At 27.3% G+C, this 6,196-nt stretch overlaps 1 long non-coding RNA gene across 1 annotated transcript; it reads right to left on the bottom strand.

Annotated features, from left to right (window-relative positions):
* Positions 1-4,370: 4,370 nt before the first annotated feature.
* On the bottom strand, positions 4,371-5,258 carry LOC129957702 (uncharacterized). Its single transcript, XR_008782814.1, has 3 exons — positions 5,174-5,258; positions 4,932-5,047; positions 4,371-4,604 (listed from the first exon to the last, which is right to left on the bottom strand). It is a non-coding gene; the product is annotated as an uncharacterized LOC129957702 (long non-coding RNA).
* Between the last annotated feature and the right edge of the window lie 938 nt (positions 5,259-6,196).

Here is a 6,196-nt window from a genome sequence, read left to right as displayed (position 1 = left end):
GCCTGAGGCTGCTTCTTTTCTATGAATGAATTATAAATTTATTATTTTTTTAAGTTTTAAAACAATGTAGAAAATGAATTGATAACTTACAGCGCATAATTACGTAAATTGATGAAAAAACAGAAATGGCACCAACTTTCAATAATCCATTTCTTTTCAGTTAGTTACCTATCTCAATAATTACCATATCTTATTTCAGCGTTTCATTCAAGGTAAGAATTTTAAGAGAAAAACAGCAACTTAATAATTCAGAAGAATACATTTTGCCTTCCAAGCAAATATATATCTTTTTATTCTTAAAGATTCCTGATTTCTAGTCATTTGCAGAAATATTATGGAACCTAGAAATAATGCAAGTTTCGTAGATTGTGACAATTGTAGAGAATCAACTTAGAATTAACTGACAAAAGTTCTAGGAATATTGAACTTGTGAACAAGAATACCTAACTGTACGCATGAAATCAAAAAAAAAAAGTGATAAAGTAAATTGATGACTTTTTAGAAAGTACGAGTTAAAAAGATGAAATTTGAATGTTACTTGAAAAACATCCATTATAAATCGACAATTAAGCACATATTGAAACAACAAATTAGTTCGATAAAATACTTAATCACCAAAGGAAAAATCTATGAGGAAATTTCACGATGTGCATACACAAAAATATTCACAAAAAATTGATTAGTATGCCTAAAAAAGTTCGACAATACATACAAAAATATATCGACTTCATGTCGATTTATGATTGGAGTATAAAAATCTTCAGATGGTTTTCGAATGTCACAGATAAAGAAGAGCCAGAAATTTAAGAATCTTAATGTGAACATGACTGATGCAATTGGACTTCAAAAATGCATAAAAGATTCTTTAAGCTCGGTTTCCAAAATCTTAGTGATGTATTAAGAATTTTAGAAACTTCATATATTAAAGATCCCTGTTCAGATTTTGCCTGTCAGAATTACTAATCGTGATTCAAAGAATCAAAATCAACGCCAAGACGAAATAAAACCAAGGAATTCATTTACATATATATTTCTTGATTAAATATATACGAATATCAATTTATAATTAAAAAATGTTACAAGTTTTACTATGACCGGGCAATAAAGTATACGATAATAATAGTCGGACAATATATCTGCACCACGATTAATACAAGATTCAGTTGCCCTATTAATATTTTGACAAGTTTCTAAATATACTGTTGTATTTGAGAAGTTCGATGTCTTTAGTTTTGAAAACATGATTTATTTACTATTTCATAGCAATACCATTTTTGAAAATTATCGCGACATAAATTTTAGTATTAAATGCCATAAATTCGATGTACATTACTAAATTTGAAAATTTAAATTAAGCTCAAGAAAGTTTTATTGATAAATTGGTGCAAAGTCAAAGCGTATAATGTAATGTAATAGTCAAAGCAATTCAAACTTTATTCAAGAAATACAATGAAGACAACTTTTGTATAAAGGTTTTTGCTGGATAACAAAAATATAAATATCAAAATTTGATAATCCAAAATGGAGTTAAAGCCCATAATTTTTCCGAAAATATTTTCCCTTAATTTTAGTTTGAAACAAATACAATATTCAAAAAGAGAAAATGCCGGTTGAATCAAATTTAAAATGTCATTGAAATTGCATATTCGATACATAATATTCCTAAATCATACACAAGTAAAAAAATCGATTATGAATTTTATAAATTTACTGAAGATTAACGCAATCAGAAATTGGCATCACCAATAATTAAAACACGAGATAAAACAATTTAATTCTACTTTGATATTTCAGGAAAGTAATGACTTAATACCGTTTTCTTGTAATAAAGTAAATAGACATAGATATTACATCTAGAATCCGATTTAAAATAGAAAACATTATTTCATTTCAATCATTCTAGAAATTGTAAAAACAATAAGACACTTCGAGGGAATTTTGCAGTAAAAGTACAACTTTATTTGCAAGTTTGCAATACATATCAAAACTCGATTATAATTGCAATGTTCTTTACAGGTATTTGAAATAAGATTTTACAATACTAAAATTTAAACAGAATAACAGTTTTAAAAATGTTTTAGCAAAATATTCAGACAATTCAAATTAAAAATATACAATTGACAAGGAAGTCTCCAATTTAGACCTTAAGCTGTAGAGTATTTACAGAAAAGGAATCAGATCAAATATTTTAAAGAAAAGAACGAAACAGATTTTTTAACTGCATGTTGATAAATCATTCTCATTTGTCCATTCAAGTAGAACATAATCGATTAAATTAAATTCGCTAGACATTTAACATCACGTATGACTGAGTTAATGTCATTAGTAAATATGTATAATTGTCACAATATTTATTCCTTAGTAACATTAAAGATAAACTTGGAAAAATGATAAAAATAATTTCAGCTAAAATTTATTCTAATAAATGGAATGTAAAGACATTTGCATATTAAAATAAGGTTTATTTTAATTTTCTATATTTAAAATGTAATTCCCTATAGCATTTAAAGGAATCTTACAATTGAATTTTATGTCAAATTTATTTGTGACCGCAGCTCTGCAAAGTCAAATTAATTTGTATTTAAATATTGAGAACAATAGAGCGTTTCGGCACCCTTAATTTACAAGCAAATGAAAGTTTTAAATAATAGTACATCAGAAAATTAATGATAAATCAAATACAAAATATCAAACATTAACAAAGAAAATTATAACATCAAAACACAATTGAGTTGCAATTTCTATAGATATGCTGTATATACAAAACAAATTCTACCAACTTATAAACTAAAGAAACAACAATTAAGATAAATGTCAAATATATATAGCAAACATTCATCACATCCATTTGATACCCTACTGAAAAACCATTCATTTAATTCATTCTTAATTTTGTCCTTAAAGACGCGGCATTAATCTATTAAAACACATTGATCACCATGGTGATCAGTCATAGTGATCAAATAGTTCTTAATATTCAGAAGATAACCGAATGGCTGGCCGGCCGAGCCACCAATCATCCTCCGAGCTATATATTAAAATTCCGAATGGTATTTTTTAGAATCTAATTTTAAATAGCTATCTTTTCAGAAAAATATTTTTTCCGAATACGCGGATTAAGATCGCTATTACGAATTTAAAACATTTAAAAAACCAACTAAATAAAAAATTATTCTAAAATAGCAAATGGATGTAATGATGTCTTTATGATAGCAGCACAAATTAAATGAATTATACAACTATTGAATTAGTTGCTATAGTAGAGTTGTGCATAGAAGTATTTAACAATAAATATTACCAGATACATTAAGTTTTAAAATATCAACCTGTTTTAAGAGCGAAATATAATAAAATCATTCTAAAACTTAGTGTTAGGTGACCACAAAATTCAGAAACATTTGCAAATGACAATTAAGATATTGAATTTCATAGAAATTCAATTAAAAGTGGTAAGTACTTATATTTTTAGTATAGTTTAGTAAATTACTATAAGTTACAATAAACAATTTAAATATCATTGTAAATTTCTTTTACAAATCTTATTTATTCAAAATCTTTATTGCACAAGATTTCAAGGAAACATACCAACAAACTAATAATTCAATATATTTAGTCTTAAAATTTAACATATGTATAACACGATAGAAACTTTCAAATTGAACCAGAATAAAATTTTACAAAATGAATATAATAATTCTCAAATCTTGAATAGACAAACAATGCAATAAAGCTATGATATTGTGCAAGAAATGCATATTGCCATAAGCCATCACTATGCATTTGGTGTTAAATTCATAATCCAGGCAATATGAATTATCAGCAAATGTTAAATCTTGATAGGTAAAAAAATATACAATGGTTTATTACAATTAATAGAAAATATAGATGCCTTAAGCAATACAACTTGTTATAAAAGAGTACAGTGAAATATTTCCAGACTTTATACTGCTAATACACATTCCATTGTTTGATTTGGAATAAAGATATGAAAATGTACGATGAAAAGTAAATTTAGTTGTTTGCTCAAATTGTTTTATTCAAAAAATCTGAATTGAACATTGATTTTACGAAAAAACAAAGTACTTATTGTTTTAAAGTCTGTCGGTAAACTTCAGATAGATATATGTCATAGGCATTTAAATTACTATAGAATTTCCCGGTTAAAAAGGCTTTAAACGTAATTTAATTTTACCAATTTTTGTTAGACAATTTTAAAGGAAAACATTTTATAAGATAGATATTATGAGACTTAGAAAATGTTATGCAGATGCCCAACTTGAAGGAAGAAAATCTGCATCTCTATAAGGCATATAAGAGCGTTTACATATAAGAGCGCTTTTAAATGAATCATTTGAAGTGGTTGCAAAAGATTGTTCTTTGAGGTTTTTCCAAGTAAAATGGTATTGAGGTATATGTAAATCTTCAGAAATGTCTCCAATCCAGCATTTATCATAAAATGTTCTTTATTGATCCTCGAGTCCATTGATGGGGATGTAATTTGGAATTATCCAATAGTATCTTTACTTAAATTTTCACAAAGTAATCATTTCGGTTCTAGTCGAAATCTCATCCTTAGTGTTTATACATCAAAATCTGAGTGGCATCTGAAAAGAAACAACTTCGTTAAAAAGGATCATTAAATTTAATCAAATCTATTTAATAAACCAAATTATTCATTTGTCCTATTAACTGTGCGTGGCGTTCTTGACTGGACGAGTCGATGCACGATTCTTCTATTGGTTTTGCGGATTAGAGAAAAAGAATGCATGTATGGTTGTTTAGAAAAAACAGATCAGTGAGTTAAAACTAACTAGCAAGAATAACTTGATAATATCTAATGAATTAAAATCATTATATTCAAAATTTATCGTTCATGTAAATTAGTTTATACAACATAGTTATATCAGATGGAAATGAAAATCAACACATACCATTGGAGAAGGAAAGATTTCTCGTTCACCAGAACATCCGTTTATTAACTGAATAGACATGCCTGGACAAATACTAAGCTTTATCCAACTTTCTTGAGAATTCTTGTTGGCAATTCCTGTTGGTAAGCTAACATTTAAATCAAAGAATACCAATATGGAGGATAAAATTAAATTGAAATTCCGAGAAAGCAAATATTATTTATGAATAATATGTGTTCAATCAAAAATGGAATATGTCTTACCTTCACTTGACTTTTCAAACTTGGTAAGGTTTTCATGTCATTTCTATAGAAGAAATCTGTACCTCAGTTTTTGTGCATAAAAAATTAAGTGGAATCTGTAAAGAAACAACTTCAATAATAAGGATTCATTAAATTGAATCAAATAAATTTAACAAGTCAAATTAAATATTTATCCTATAAACTGAACATGACGTGTTTTGACGATCAGTAGTTGCACGATTCTATTTGTTTTCGAATTAGAAAAAAATGTATGGTTGGGTTGGTGAGAATAAAGATCAATATTTGAAGCTCTCAAAAAATAATCAATTCGCCAGTTATTACCAAGTTATTTAAGGCCATTATATTCAAAATTGAACATTGAAGTGAATTATTTAATACAGAAGTCATTTATAACAGAGATGGAACTGAAAATTAATACTCACCACAGGAGAAGGATAACTGTCATTTAACAATACATCAACTATTCGCTAATTGGAATTGACGGGACAAGTGTTATGTTTTATCCAAGTTTCTTGAGAATTCTTGTTAATATTTCTTGTTGGTTGGGACACATTCAAACCAAGGATTACCTATGTGAAAGACAGAATTAAAGAATTGAAATTCCGAGTTCTTAAACATTATTTATGAATAATATATGTTTCATCGTCAATGGAATATGTCTTACCATCGTTTGACTTATTTCGTTGCTTGAAAACCAAATGAACATTTGAAATAGCAGTTCAAGCTCGGTTAAACATTTGCATGTCATTTCTCCTTTGTATAAACAACCGACCACTGCCGGCACTTGCCATTCTATGGAACTATCAAGAATTTGTGAATTTCGCATCCAGAGGTCTGTTCCACTTGCTACTAAATCAAATTAAGTAGTAGAGATAAGGCAATATATAGCATACAGATATTCCAGTGCAGCTAATAAAATATAGTTTATACACCAACATTCAAAATATATAGATTTTTATTCCAAAGTAGCCAAAACAATATAAAAGCTGATTTTTAGTTCACTGACCTACTTATTCACTGGCG

Source organism: Argiope bruennichi, chromosome 11, assembly GCF_947563725.1.
Source record: "Argiope bruennichi chromosome 11, qqArgBrue1.1, whole genome shotgun sequence".
Lineage (NCBI taxonomy): Eukaryota > Metazoa > Arthropoda > Arachnida > Araneae > Araneidae > Argiope > Argiope bruennichi.
This window is presented reverse-complemented; position numbering and strand designations above follow the sequence as displayed.